Genomic DNA, 16,667 nt, shown 5'->3' with positions numbered 1-16,667 from the left:
CATACAAGTTATATTTGATTTTTGTTTATAAAAATTTCTTCTGTGCCAATGTTTAAAACTACTTATTCTACTCTTCATGTTAGGATTTTTCTTAAGCCTAAATCTTGGTGCTAAACAAGCTCATCACACCAGGGGTGTTATAGTTACACTTGGGTATGGCAATGGTGAATGCCTTGTGAAATGTCTTCTGAGGGCGACTGGTTTGAGCTTTCGGTGGAGGAGGCCTAAACTTAGGTGCTGATGGACGAAATTATGGCCTAGCTGCCACTGGAACTCTAGACTAAGATGATCCTAAGACACCTATAATAGAACCATCAAATTTATAAGAGCATAAGTACAATAGCAACCACCGAGGCAATTAAACCATCACAATTTAGCCCATATAAATCTGGTAGTCCATCGAGTATCATGAAGGATCTCGAATCAACCAACATACAAGCCAAGATCGTACATGATTCAACATACAAGCCACATGTTACAACAAGTTCACAAATAGTTTGTCATACATCGAAGTTCCAACATAGTTATTACAACATCTATTTAACAGTAGCGGAAGCAACATAGTTCTGAATGACATCAACAATAGTTTAGATACATAGCCAGTTTTTAGTCATCTCCAACCAAAAGCACAAGGGTGCGATGATATATAGAATGACCATGCCCATGGTCCTATTCCTCATCCACTACAAGAGCAAAGTAGTGCTTATAGTAGCCACAATACATCATGTTATCTACAACAATAGCGAAATAAACCCTTAGTGTGAGAAGGTACTCAGCTAGACTTACCCGTCATAAACCAAAAATAAGAGACACAATGGATCATGCAAGCCTTATAAGTGGAGCTGGTTGACATCCTTTGTCTACAAGCCAATATTTATCTAGTATCTTTTCACTTTTGAATAACATGTTTATTATCCTTGTTCCATTCTAAATTAGCATCTATCCTATGCCAAACTATTGTGTACCATTAAATCATCACAATAGTAACCATATCAAGTTGAGCATTTTCATAATCCACATAACCAATACTTTCATCAATTACTATGATGAAGCGGGCTCATGTCAAGTTCTCACTATTTGGGAGAGACGACGATTCAAATCGATTCCTACCTAGCTAGGGAATTATTCCTAGGACACCCATACTCCCCCCATCAGGGTCGCACTGGGTCACCATTGGTACAACTCAGGTCCAAATCATAGATAAGACCAGTGCCACACCCTCAAAGATAGTACCAATCTGCCAGGAAGCTCAGGACTCAAACCCGCCCTTAGACTCACGCTATTGGCTCTCCGCACATCCTTACTGCCTCTAGGGTATGCACATTAACTGCTCGTGTCCCTGGCCTAAGTTGAGCTACTCGGCTTCATGGTCAGAACGACTAATCCGGCCAACTATGTGTGAGGCATGCGTTCAACATGACAAGAGGGCCTCCAACGGTCGGTCCTTAAACGACACAGATAGAATCACTATAAGTCACCACACCTAACATATAAGATTCCACTCGGTCTCTAATTGTTCAACATCACTAGGTTATGTCCACGATAGCACAATATAGCAAACCATGATCAAGTCACCACCTATAGCTCACAGGTGATAGGAAATCACTCAACTTTTACTAGTCTAAGCATGGCTAAGCATAATGGTCGATCCCAGACCTACATAGGATTCTAGATAGATATTTTTGGACAAGGAAAGTATATGCAGCAAGTGGTTCCAATCAACTCCTAGTACTTAATGCATTAACATACAAAGGACTCAAGTTGGTATTAGAACACATAGGATGTTAGAATGCTCTGGGGCTTGCCTTTAACAAATGTGTCCGACTGGTGGTCAGGGCACTCTTGTAGATGATCAACTTCAGGCTCACCTTTGCCTAGAGCTTCTTGGTTCTGAGCTTCCTGGTTCTCCTCTTATGGATTGGCTTTGAGTTCCACCAACATGATTTCTTCCACTGCACCTATTGCATGCATATGTATAAAGTAAGTATCATGGATGCATAAGAAGAATTGTGAACGATATGACATGAGAACATGCATGATTCTATGTTGATGATTATATCAAGTTACTTAGATGATAACCAAGTTGAATTCTTATTTACTGAGTAGGTGCATATCTCTTCTCTAGAAATTTCAAGAATCCATACTAAGTCCATTTCTGAACCACAACACAACAACTACAATTTTAGATCATAACTGGAGTTTTACTCAACCAAATGCTGTGATCTTGGACTTTGTAGAAAGCTTCTAAATTTCCTACAACTTTTATTCAATCACCAAAAGCTGATTCAACCTCTATCCTAGTCAAAATAGGTAAACATCCCAGGTCTATCTAGAAATTCAAGAGAGTAAGCATTTTGGGAGACTAACTTCTAACAACCATAACTCCTAAACCATTTGGTCTATTGCCCTAAAATTTAGATACAGGCTAGATAAAGAAGTTGTCTACAACTTTGTTATTAACTATTTTTACAACAAATCTCATCTTGCCAATGCAATTCACCAAGTGACAGAATCTGTCCAAAACAACCTTTATGATGGAATTATAGAGCAATAATATTTTCACTGCATATAAGCATTCAAAATTGGACATCACCAATTGTACCAACAGTTCATAGACATTAAATACACTCTAGAAAACATACTAATCAAGCCCAATTTAATTATTTAAATGCCTTTATTAATTGAATTAGATAATTAGGTGAAATAACAAACACATACCAAATGTGCATAGAAAAATTCTTAGAAAATTATAGTAGCTTCCAAGTGCTCCCAATGGGCTACTGTATAAATTTCATACCATTTGAACATGTATAACATCCTCTACAAAATGATAAGCTAGCAACGTTTATTTTAGTGAAAATAGTTACCCCTATTGAAAGTGTCAAGCAATAGATTTAATATTTTTCTTGGCTTCACCATAACACATGAACATTGTACAAAAATTTACATGAGCCTAAGTTATGTATTTTTGCCTTATTTATTTTCACTAGAAACTAGCATTTATTTAGGATTAAATAAGAAGACCATATCCAAAGTATGACCACTACAAATTCAATATTTTTTCTAACTAGAGCATGTCAACACAAACCCAACCAAATTGGAACCACAATTTTTGCACATATCAAACTCAAGTTATGCATTTTCCAGATAGAAACCATTTAAAAAGCATTTATCTTGCTCCATTTTGTTATCCTAGAAAAATACCAGAAACAATGCATTACCTATTTTTATCAAATACTACACTTCATGAGCAATCCAACAAAATTTGGTTCACCAAAATTAGACACTCCTAGCTTGAGATATGAATTTTTGAAACATGCATTCCAATATAGAAAATAAATCAGAAAATCAAAATCTACACAGGCTGATAGCTAGGGCCTGCGGTCAATGGGACCCACATGTTAGACACACAAAAGTAGAGCATGGTAGTTGACCAATGAGAGTTCACCGTCGGTGAGGTTTCTGATGGTTGCATCTATACCATTGCACTCTACACGTCGAGCCACATCGGTAGGTGTGCTCGGTTTGCCTAGAAGCTCACCGGTGGTAATGGCAGATGGTGGAGGACATGCAGCGGTATGCCAGCATTGTTCGGCCACCATACACTCTGGTGAGGTGCTCTATGGCTTTGCGGTAACCTATCAGAGCTAACCTAGGTGTCTAGGGTTCCGGTGATGCAATGGCGAGCTTGGTATGTGTGCGTGGCCACGCGGCGGCGCTCGATGCACGGTGGTGCTCTCACCGTTCCGGCAAGATGGTGGTAGGAGAGAGGTCTCTGTCATGCTATTAACTAGACCTAGTGTTATCCTACCAAAGATGTGAGAGGAAGGAGGGATATGATTGACTAGCTCGACGACGACAAGTCAAGTGCCATGACGGCAATGGCGGCCGCGAGTGGAGCGGCGACCTATTCCAGCACCAACACATGGTGGCATCATCCCCAGATTTAGCCTAAGCTTCTAGACTATAGCGGGGTGCTAGACCAAAGGAGATGGAGGCCTGTGGGGCAGTGGAATGGTAGGGCCATGGTGAGGCATGAGTGTGGCGGTGCTTCGATGACGATGCGGTGGCAGCAAGGTGAAATAGTGCCTTACCAAGGCACGACGTGAGGTAGTAATGGTTCAGGGAGGTAAATGTGGAGGTGGTGGAGTTGTTGGTGTGAGGAATTGAGCAGTGGAGCTGTGACAGGGGTGACTAGGCACGGCGAAGCAACGGTGAAGGTGTGGTGGCGTTGTGCTTCGCTTTGCTGTGGCACGGGCGAGAGAGAGAGAGCGGGGTGCGAGGGTGAAATGGAGCGAGCAGTAGAGGCACGCACCTTATCCCTCCATGCTAGCATGATTGGCCGCACTTGGCCTACCCTCAATCAGCCACTGCCGCTGCCCTCAGCCGATTCAGTCCGGTGATGAAGCCGACTGACAGAGCAAACTTGATCCCCAATATCTCCCAAACCAGTTAGAGTTAGCAAAAATTCCATGAATAGAAATTGTAGAGCTACATGTAATCTACAAACTTGCTTTAAGAAGCATCCCTAAATTCTCATTAGTTAGCCAGTTACAATGCTCCCAAGTGAGGTACATTGAAACTATAAACAACATTAAGACAAAAAAATTTACCAAGTCCAAAATAGCATTTCTTGCTACTTGTGAGCTATTTTTTGAGCATGCTAAGCACTGAATTAGACTTGGACCCAAAAATAAAAGTTGTTACTCTAGTAAAGTACTACAACTTTGCTTAAGGGTGCACTGCCATGCAAATTCTCTAGTGTATAGTTCAACTTAGGTCAATCATATAACTTGAAAATCAAAGCCTACACTATAACCATGACTTAGAGGCCAAATGGGTCCAAGTCATGAATACCAAAATTGTTCCATGTGACATTCTAAACATGTTTAAGGTACTACTAAGGTCCCACAAACATTTTTATACATTAGTCACATGCAAACCCTAGCATATGTAATGCATTTTGTAACAAACACATGTGATATAAGCAATCATATAGATAAAATTTGAGATGCTCATGCTCATGAATGATCAATGATGCTTGTGCTCATGCAATGTCAATGCCAAATGCATGCTTAACACCTAGGGTGTTATAGCCCTCCCCCCCATAAAGGAATCTCATCTTGAGATTTGCATGACTATGGTTATTCTCACGTAGCGTCTTGCTCCCTATGGTTATTCCATACCATCTTGTAGAATTTAATGACTTTGCTATGGGTCAATCTTTCCATTGTCTCAAGCACTCGAATAGGTCTTTCTTCATAGGTTAAATTCAACTAGATCTTGACACTAGCGGGTTCAATAGCTTCTTTGGGTTGGGAGACATGGAAAACATTGAATATTGCTCTCATTTCTAGAGGTAACTAGAGTTTGTAGCCTACCGGTCCCCTTTGTCTAATGATCTTGTATGGGCCTACATATCTAGGTGCAAGCTTTTGCTTCACACCAAACCTTTGCACTTTCTTCATGGGAGACACCTTTAGATATACAAAATCCCCAACTTCAAATCCAATGGGACTTCTCCTTTTATCTGCATAACTCTTCTGTCTCAATTGAGCAGCTTCAATATGTTGTTGAATAATTCAAACTTGTTTTTCAGCTTCTTTGACAAAGTTAATCCCATAATACCTTCTTTCACTAGGCTCAATCCAATTCAGAGGAGTCCTACACTTTCAACCATACAAAGCTTCAAAAGGAGCCATCTTGATGCTTTCTTGATAGCTATTATTGTAGGAGAATTTGGCCAAAGGTAGTCATCTCTCCCATTAACCCATAAAAGAAATCACACAAGCTCTCAACATATCCTCCAGAATATGTTTCACTCGCTTAGTCTGACCAGCTATCTGAGGGTGATATGTAGAGCTATAGATCAGTTGGGTACCTAGCTTCTTATGCAGATGTTCCCAAAAATGATTGACAAACTATGGTCCTTGATCTAACACAATGCTTTTAGGCACACCATGCAATCGTACTATTTGGGCAATGTACAACTCAGCGTAATGATGGGGTTGATATCTTTCCTTAATAGGGATGAAATGTGTCGATTTAGTCAAGCAGTCAATGATAACCCATATGGAATCATGACCCTTTTAGTGGTTGGAAGCCCAACTATAAAATCCATACTGATGTCATCCCACTTCCAACTTGGGATAGACAGCGGCTGAAGGAGTCCAACTGGCTTCAAATGGATGGTCTTGACCCGACAACAATTATCGCATCTTGCAACAAATGCTGTGATTTCTTTCTTCATTTTTGTCCACCAGAAGTGTGTTTTTAGATCTTGGTACATCTTACTTCTACCTGGGTGAATGGACAAATTGGAAGAGTGTGCTTCCTCTAGAATTTGGTTTCTCAATTCTCTATCTTTCGGCACTACAAGCCAATCCTTAAACCACAACACACCCCTCACATCTAGCCAAAAATGCTTGGTTTCTTCCTCTTTCATCTTGCTTTTGATATGGAATATACCCACATCGGTCTTTTGGAGCTCAATGATCTTAGACTCAAGAGAGCAAATAACAATGATATTGTGTAAGACTATCGGATGCAATAAGTTGAAACCATCTTCCAACAAAGGATTACACTAATACTTCCGTCTTAAGGCGTTTGCAACCACATTGGCTTTTCCTAGATGATAATGTACTTCTAGGTTGTAATCCTTGATCAATTCCAACCATGTTCTCTGCCTCATGTTCAATTCAGGTTGGGTGAAAATGTATTTGAGGCTCTTGTGATCGGTGTAGATATGGCAAACATTACCAAGCAGGTAATGTCTCCAAATTTTTAGAGCATGGACAACTGCTGCTAATTCTAAATTATGGGTTAGATAATTGACTTCATGCTTTCTTAGTTGTTATGAGGCATAAGCAATGACTTGGCCCTCCAGCATTAGAACACACCCCAAACCGGTACCCGATGCATCACAAAACACATCAAAAGGTTTCTCAATGTTAGGGTGTGCTAAAATAGGAGTAGTAGTTAGCAACATTCGCAAAGTGTGAAAAGCTACCTCACACTCCGATGTCCATACAAATATCTCATCCTTCTAAAGCAACCTAGTCATGGGCTTAGCAATTCTAAAGAAATCCAAAATAAACCAACGGTAATATCCTGCTAAGCCAAGAAAACTTCAAACCTCATGAACGGAGGTTTGGGCTTTCCAATCAAGAACCTCCTGCACCTTGGATGGGTCTACTGAGATTCCATCTTCAGATAAAACATGGCCTAGGAAAGGTACTTTCCTCAACTAGAATTCATATTTACTAAATTTAGCATAAAACTTATGCTCTCTAAGCCTAGACACCACCACTCTCAAGTGCTCTACGTGATCTTCTGCATCCTTGGAATAAATCAAGATATCATTGATAAACATGACCACAAACTTATCAAGCTCAGGCATGAATACTGAGTTCATCAAATATATGAAATTGATAGGAGCATTGATCAACCCAAAGGACATGACTAAATACTCATAAAGGCCATACCTAGTGGAAAAAGGCATCTTAGGTATGTCCTCAGACCTGATCTTGATTTGGTGATAACTTGATCTCAAATCAATCTTAGAGAACAGTTTTACTTTTGCCAATTGATCAAATAAGATATCAATGCGAGGCAAAGAATATTTGTTCTTGATAGTAACAGCATTGAGTGGTCGATAGTCCATACACATCCACAAAGACTTGTCCTTCTTTTTCTCAAATATGGTTGGACAACCCCATGGTGATGAACTAGGGTGAATGAGACCCTTTTCTAAGAGCTCTTGCAATTGGATGTTCAATTCTACTAACTCATTTGGCGGCATTCTATAAGGTCTTTAGGAGATGGGCGCTATACCTAGTATTAACTCAATCTTGAACTCTATATCCCTATTGGGTGGTAACCCGGGCAATTCATCTAGAAAGACCTCCAGAAATTCACATACTACAGGAATATCAGCAAGGGCCATAGGCTAGATAGCATTGGCCAAATTTTGGAGATCAAACTCCCTAGGAAGGGGTACTAGAAAAGCATCGTTATTCTTGGGGTCTCTCAACATAATGGTTCTAGTTGATGTATCGATAAGGACACCATGGTTCTTCATCTAATTCATACCCAAGATCACATCTATACCCAATCCTGGTAATATCACTAAATTTGCAGTATACTTTTGTTTACTTATTTGGATAAGTACATCTTTAACTATCTGATTGGTAGAAATGTTATTCCCGGCTACACTTATACAGTAACCACCTTTGTCTACTACAATTATTTTCTGATCATACTTGGATGCAAATGTTGGACTCATGAATGAATGTGATGCCCTAGAATCAAACAGAACAACTACAGGGTTATGGTTCACAAGATACATACTAGCTATGACAACCTCGCTAGAGGGAATCTCTTTCATGGTGGTGTAATGCACATACCCTGGGCGTGCATTTGTAGCTGCTGGCTTCTGATTATTCTTCTTGGGGTAAGGGCACTCCCTTGCTTAATGACCAGTTTTGTTGCAATTGAAACATGGTTGATTGTTAGGCGGTTCCTTCAAGTTGCCTTGTCCTGCACCACCCTTAGGGGGTAGAGCAATAGAGTATGCCCGACGATACCCTTTATTTGCTTGGCTTGGCTGGGCCTTCTTCTAAGGTGGTCGGTATTTTGGAGTAGGGCGGTATTGGGTTCTTGCCACCACTAGAGCTCTCTGCTGAGATGCACCAGCTTCAAAGGCCCTCTTGTGGCTCTTGGATGTAGCATAAATATTATTATGATTCTCTTGTGTGAGTGCATCACTCACAAATTCATTATAGGTCTCACTGTTGTTATTTGCTAGAGTCTTCATCAACTTTGGACCTAGTCCCCTCTTGAAACTTGCAATCTTCTTAGCATCAATATTCACAAACTCAGGCACATACCTAGAGAGGTTGTTGAAGGCATGCAAGTACTCAGTGAGACTTTTGGTACCCTGAGTAAGCCTCATAAACTCTGTATGTTTCATGCTCATAAGACCTAGGGGAATATGATGCCCCTTAAAAGCATCCTTGAACTCATTCCATGTAACCTAAGCATTAACAGGGAGGGTAGATAGGTAATGAGTCCACCAAATGCCTATTGGACCATGCAACTGATGTGAGGCATATTTAGCCTTCGTATGCTCTGTAACTCTCAAGAGATGAAACTTCTGCTCACGGCTTGCAATGGCTCCTCTACCTCCTTAAAGATAGGAGGTTTAGTGTCCAAAAAGTCCTTGAATTCACTGTACTAATTTGGTTTGGGTTCCTGGTGTTGGTCCCATCCCCATCCATGACTGGTGTTCTACGCAAGCCCACGCAGTACTTCCCCCCATAGACCATTGGGTCTCTAGGAGCTGGGCCATCATTTCTACTGGCGTGGGGTACGGTGGTGGTGGGAGATCATCATCACCCTCACAACTGGTACCGGCCCCTCTGCGAGTGTGAGTCATGCAAAATTGAAACAACAAGTGATTATTGGATGATGTCAAGAGATTGTAGAAGAATTGTATAATCATGCCATACTATAATTACTGGAGAGAATCTCAAATTCATATAATAACATAGAGGCACAATAATTCATTTCCACAACATAATATCACAAATAGGACCACTTATCGTACTCGCAATGCATTCCATACATGCCAAAATTTTCTTGCCAAAACAACTAGGAATTCATTAAAAAGTGCAATCACCACACGTATTACATGCATGGTTCCAATAACATCAAAGGGGTACATGATGAAATCGAAACCTACATTATGAGTTAATTGCATAAGGATCAAAGATAGAGAGCTATCGCATCTAGCTAGACACTATAGCTAAGCTACTCCTCGGGGTGGTCGCTGTCGATGTCGGACACACCATCCCCATGGTCATCCTCAAAAGGCTCAATCTCCTCCTCTTTAGGCTCATCCTCGGCGGCCACCTCCATACCATCATCCTCAGCAATCAACACATTGGGATCTTCTTCCACTGCTAGAGCTGGAGGAAGAAATGGGTTCACCATGTTATTGAGACGATGAACATCTAGCTAAAGCTCCTTAATCTAGCATATGAGTTCCTACTCTCTATGATCAAACTCCGTTGCTTGCCTAGCAGCCTGTAACACAGTTTGGATCCTAGCTGCCTCCCTACTCTTAGCAAGGCGAATGACCTCGTCCCTCTCAGCATGGATGTCCTGTAACTTAGCCCTAGCTGCATCTCTTTTAGCAACAGCATGGACAAACTGCCCCCTATGAGCTTCCAAGGCTATCATATAGTTACCTATCTCATTCTGAGCTACTCTAACTACCCTTTGGTGGTTGCGCACATGTCCTCGCATCTTGTGCTGTGTAGCCTGTGCTCTTTGGAGCTCTTGCATACAACTAATGTAACTATCCTGGTGAGAGTAAAACATCCTCATAACTGCATACATGGCACTCATGGTAGCATTACTACTTCCTGCTCTTTCATCCTGGTCTCTTACCAAAGCATTACCACCTAGCTGGGTCCAAGCAGTCTGTGATGCATCCACTCAAGGGAAAGATCCAACGGGCCCATTGACAAGCTCATGACCGAATTCCTGATAGATTTTGCTGAGAACTTCTAAAGCGGCCACTTGGGCACCCTCCTAAGGGGTCTGTCCATCTGACTCAATACTCCATCCTTGCCACTGAGGGTTGTCCACACGGGTGACGATAGTGATCTGCATGTCATACCACCATTGTCCCTCAGTTACCACTTCACTCCAAAAATAGCGAGGCGGTTTAGCATACCCTACAGAGTGCAGTACCCTCCATAGTAAAGTGGGAGTCCCAAAGAGTGCCAAAAAGGTGTCGCTAGCAACAGGGACTCCTAGGGCTGCCATATGTAGCAAATGTTACAATTTAGTGAGACACACGATTATAGAAAAGAGTTACTTAACAATAAGATCTTGCAAGGGGAGGAACAATGAAATGATATGAATGAATGATATATCATGATGTATGCTCATTCCGTACATCCTCATAAACTTAGATAAATAAATCCTAATGACATACGTGGTGGCATACATATGTTCTCTCAATATAATCGTAACTAACGAACTTCATGTTTCGTTGTTAGTGTACCTGCAGAAGATTCATTTCAACCCAACCCAATAGTTATATGTACAGAAAGGTAAATCTGGGCTCTAAGTTGAATATCAATAATAGCAAGATATATATGAAAGTAGTAAACTAAATACTTCCATATATATATATCCCATATATATACTTTTGTATCAAAGCTACCCGATGATCAATTATACTACCAACAATTAAATATGCACCATACACACATCCAAGCATGCATATACAACCGTATCATAGCTAGCTCTCCCCGACCACATGCTCACTTCTTGCGGTCATGCCACTCATCAACTTACCTTCTTACCTAGCATAGAGGCATTTTATCCATACATTACCACTCAAGTGAGTGCCACCCATACAATAGCACGCCATATGGACAACGAAAGTAACCCCCCCGTGTTAGTACTTAAATAGCCACCTAATAGTCCTTAACTAGGCATAAAGGAGATGACCACTAGCACACTATAGTTTTAAGTTCAATCTTCAACACTCTAAACTTATTACTACAGTTGTAAAAATTATGTTTATAAAACAAAACCTTTGTTTTAATTACACATGTGACAAGTTTAGTGTTGAATCCTGCTCCAACACCAGCTATAATAGAACTAACCAATTTATAAGAGCACAAGTATAATAGTAACCACCAAGGCAGTCAAACCATCACACTTGAGCCCATATAAATTTGGTAGTCCATCGAGTATCACGAAGGATCTCGAATCAACCAACATACAAGCCAAGATCGTACATGATTCAACATACAAGCCACATGTTACAACAAGTTCACAAATAGTTTGTCATACATCAGAGTTCCAACATAGTTATTACAACATTAGTTTAACAGTAGCGGAAGCAACATAGTTTTGAATGACATCAATAGTAGTTTAGATACATAGCCAGTTTTCACAGTCATCTCCAACCAAAAGCACAAGGGTGAGATGACATATAGAATGACCATGCCCATGGTCCTATTCCTCAACCACTACAGGAGCAAAGTAGTGCTTATAGTAGCCGTGGTACATCATGTTATCTACAATAATAGGAAAATAAACCCTAAGTATGAGAAGGTATTCAGCTAGACTTACCTATCATAAACCAAAAATAAGAGACACCAAGGATCATGCAAGGCTTATAAGTAGAGCCAGATGACATCCTTTGCCTACAAGCCAATATTTATCTAGTATCTTTTAACTTTTGAATAACATGTTTATTATCCTTGTTCCATTCTAAATTAGCATCTATCATCTACCAAACATATTGTGTACCATTAAATCATGACAATAGTAACCATATCAAGTTGAGCATTTTCATAATCCACATAACCAATACTTTCATCAATTACTACGATGAAGGGGGCTCATGTCAAGTTCTCACTATCCAGGAGAGATGGCGATTCGAATCAATTCCTACCTAGCTAGGGAATTATTCATAACACATGCCCAAACTCCCCCTACTAGGGTCGCATCGGGTCACCTTTGGTACAACTCAGGTCCAAATCATGGGTAAGACCAGCGTCGCACCCTCAAAGATACTACCAATCTCCAAGAAGCTCGAGACTCAAACCCACCCTTAGACTCATGCCATTGGCTCTCCGCACATCCTTACTGCCTCTAGGTTATGCAATTTAACTGCTCATGTCCTCGGCCAGAGTTGAGCAACTCAGCTTCATGGTCAGAATGACTTATCTAGCCAACTATATGAGAGGCATGTGTTCAACATGACAAGAGGGCCTCCAATGGCTAGTCCTTAAATGACACAGATGGAATCAACCTAACATATAGGATTCCACCTGGTCTCCAATTGTTCAACATCACTAGGTTATGTTCCACGATAGCACAATATAGCAAACCGTGATCAAGTCACCACCTATAGCTCGTAGGTGACAGGAAATCACTCGACTTTTACCAGTCTAAGCATGGCTAAGCATAGCGGTCGATCCTGGACCTACATAGGATTCTAGATAGATATTTCTAGACAAGGAAAGTATATGCAGCAAGTGGTTCCAATCAACTCCTAGTACTTAATGCATTAACATACAAAGGACTCAAGTTGGTATTAGAACACATAGGATGTTAGAATGCTCTGGGGCTTGCTTTTTACAAACGTGGTCAACTGGTGGTCAGGGCACTCTTGGAGATGGTCAACTTTAGGCTCACCTTTGCCTAGAGCTTCTTGGTTCTGAGCTTCTTGGTTCTCCTCTTGTGGATTGGCTTTGAGTTCCACCAACATGATTTCTTCCGCTGCACCTATTGCATGCATATGCATAAAGTAAGTATCATGGATGCATAAGAAGAATTGTGAATGATATGACATGAGAACATGCATGATTCTATGCTGATGATTATATCAAGTTACTTAGATGATAACCAAGTTGAATTCTTATTTACTGAGTAGGTGCATATCTCTTCTCTAGAAATTTCAAGAATCCACACTAAGCCCATTTCTGAACCACAACACAATAGCTACAAATTTAGATCATAACTAGAGTTTTACTTAACCAAATTCTATGATCTTGGACTTTCTTGAAAGCTTATAAAATTGTCTACAAGTTTTATTCAATTACCAAAATCTTATTCAACTTCTATCCTAGTAAAAATAGGTAAACTTCCTAGGTCTATCCAAAAATTCTAGAGAGTAAGCATTTCGGGAGACCAACTTCTAACATCCATAACTTATAAATCATTTGGCCTATTGCAATGAAATTTAGACACAAGCTAGATAAATAAGTTCTCTATAACTTTGTTATTAACTATTTTTACAACAAATCTCATCTTGCCAATGCAATTCACCAAGTGACAGAATCTGTTCAAAACAACCTCTATGATGGAATTATAGAGCAATAATATTTTCACTGCATATAAGCATTCAAAATTGGACATTACCAATTGTACCAACAGTTCATAGACCTCAAATACACTCTAGAAAACATACTGGTCAAGCCCAATTTATTTATTTAAATGCCTTTATTAATTGAATTAGATAATTAGGTGAAATAACAAACATTAACCAAATGTGCACAATAAATTCTTAGAAAATTATAGTTGCTTCCAAGTGCTCCCAATAGGCTATTGTAGAAATTTCATACCATTTGAACATGTATAACATCCTTTACAAAAATGACAAGGTAGCGAGGTTTGTTTTAGTGAAAATAGTTACCCCTATTAAAAGTGTGAAGCAACAGATTTAATATTTTTCTTAGCTTCACCATAATACATGAACATTGTACAAAAATTTGCATGAGCCCAAGTTATGTATTTTTGCCTTATTTATTTTCACTAGAAACTAGCATTTTTTTAGGATTAAATAAGAAGACCATATCCAAAGTATGACCACTACAAATTCAATATTTTTTCTAAATAGAGTATGTCAACACAAACCCAACAAAATTAGAACCACAATTTTTGCACATATCAAACTCAAGTTATGCATTTTTAAAGATAGAAACCATTTAAAAGCATTTATCTAGCTCCATTTTGTTCTCCTAGAAAAAAACCAGAAATAATGCATTACCTATTTTTATCAAATACTACATTTCATGAGGAATCCAACAAAATTTGGTTCACCAAAATTGGACACTCCTAGCTTGAGATATGAATTTTTGAAACATGCATTCAAATCTAGAAAATAAATCAGAAAATCAAAACCTACACAGGCTGACAGCTGGGGCCACGGTCAATGGGACCCGCACGTTAGACACACAGAAGCAGAGCATGGTAGTTGACTAACAAGAGTCCACCATTGGTGATGTTTTCAATGGTTGCATCTACACCGTTGCACTCTACACATCGAGCCGCATCGGTAGGTGTGCTCGGTTTGCCCGGATGCTCACCGGAAGTAGCTTGCCGGTGGTAATTGTGGACGATGGAGGCCGCGTGGCGGTATGCCGGCATCCTTCGGCCACCATACGCTTCGGTGAGGTGCTCTATGGCTTTGTGGTAACTTATTGGAGCTAACCTAGGTGGCTAGGGTTCTGGTGATGTGACGGTGAGCTTGGTCTATGTGCATTGTCGTGCGGTGGTGCTCGGTGCATGGAGGTGGTCTCACTATTTTAGCAAGATGACAGTGGGAGAGAGGTCTCCATTAGGCCATTAACTAGACCTAGGGTTATTCTACTAAAGATGCGAGAGGAAGGAGGGATACGATTGACTAGCTCAGCGATGATGAGCTTGAGTGCCACGACGACAATGGCGGCCTCGCATGGAGTAGCAACCTAGTTTGGCACCAACACATAGTGGCATCATCCCCAGATTTAGCCTAAGCTTCTAGACTCTAGTGGGTGCTAGATCGATGGAGATGGAGGCCTGCAGGGTAGTGGAATGGCCAAGCCATGGTGAGCCATGAGCGTGGTGGTGCTCCGATGATGACACGATGGCAGCGAGGCCAAATGGGGCCTTACCAAGGCACGACATGAGGTAGTAATGGTTTGGGGAGGTAAAGGTGGAGGAGGTGGACTTATTGGCACAAGGAATCGATAAGTGGAGCTATGATGGTGGTAAGCGGGCATGGTGGAGCGACGTCAAAGGCGCAGTGGCGCTGTGCTTTGCTTTGCTCTGGCGTGGGTGAGAGAGAGCGGGGTGCGAGGGTGAAATGGAGCGAGCAACAGAGGTGCACACCTTATCCCTCAACACTAGCCTAACTGACCGGGCTAGCACTAGCATACGGCCACCACGCGGCATGCCTGGCCTACCCTAGGTTGGCCAATGCCACTGGCCTTAGCCGATTCAGTTCGGTTAGAGTTAGCAACCTTGATCCCCAATATCTCCCAAACCAGTTAGAGTTAGAAAAAATTCCCTGAATAGAAATTGTAGAGCTACATGTAATCTACAAACTTTCTTTAAGAAGCATCCCCAAATTCTCAATGGTTTGCTAGTTACAATGCTCCCAAGTGAGGTACATTAAAACTGTAAACAACATTAAGACTTAGAAATTTTTTTGCAAGTCCAAAATAGCATTTCTTGCTACTTGTGAGCTATTTTTTGAGCATGCTAAGCACTGAATTAGACTTGGACCCAAAATAAAAGTTGTTACTCTAGTCAAGTACTACAACTTTGCTTAAGGGTGCACTACCATGCAAAGTCTCTAGAGTATAGTTCAACTTAGGTCAATCATACAACTTGAAAATGAAAGCCTACACTATAACCATGACTAAGAGGCCAAATGGGTCCAAGTCATGAATACCAAAGTTGTTCCATGTGACATTCTAAACATGTTTAAGGTACTCCTAAGGTCCCATAAACATTTTATACATTGGTCACATGCAAACCCTAGCAGATGTAAAGCATTTAGTAACAAACACATGTGATATAAGCAATCATAGAGATAAAATTTGAGATGCTCATGCTCATGAATGATCAATGATGCTTCTGCTCATGCAATCCTAATGCCAAATGCATGCTTAACACCTAGTGTGTTACAACACCTACCAAAACTACTCTATTGCGGCCCTTTGCTATTGCGTGCAAGTTGTTCTAATTCTCCTAGGTTAAGGCATCACTGACAAACTCATTATATGTAGCACATCTCGAGTTGGCCATAGTCTTCATTAGTTTGGTGCCAAGGCCTGTCTTAAAGCTTTCTATCTTCTTTTCTTGTATGT

Source organism: Miscanthus floridulus, chromosome 11 (assembly GCF_019320115.1).
Source record: "Miscanthus floridulus cultivar M001 chromosome 11, ASM1932011v1, whole genome shotgun sequence".
Classification (NCBI taxonomy): Eukaryota; Viridiplantae; Streptophyta; class Magnoliopsida; order Poales; family Poaceae; genus Miscanthus; species Miscanthus floridulus.
This window is presented reverse-complemented; position numbering follows the sequence as displayed.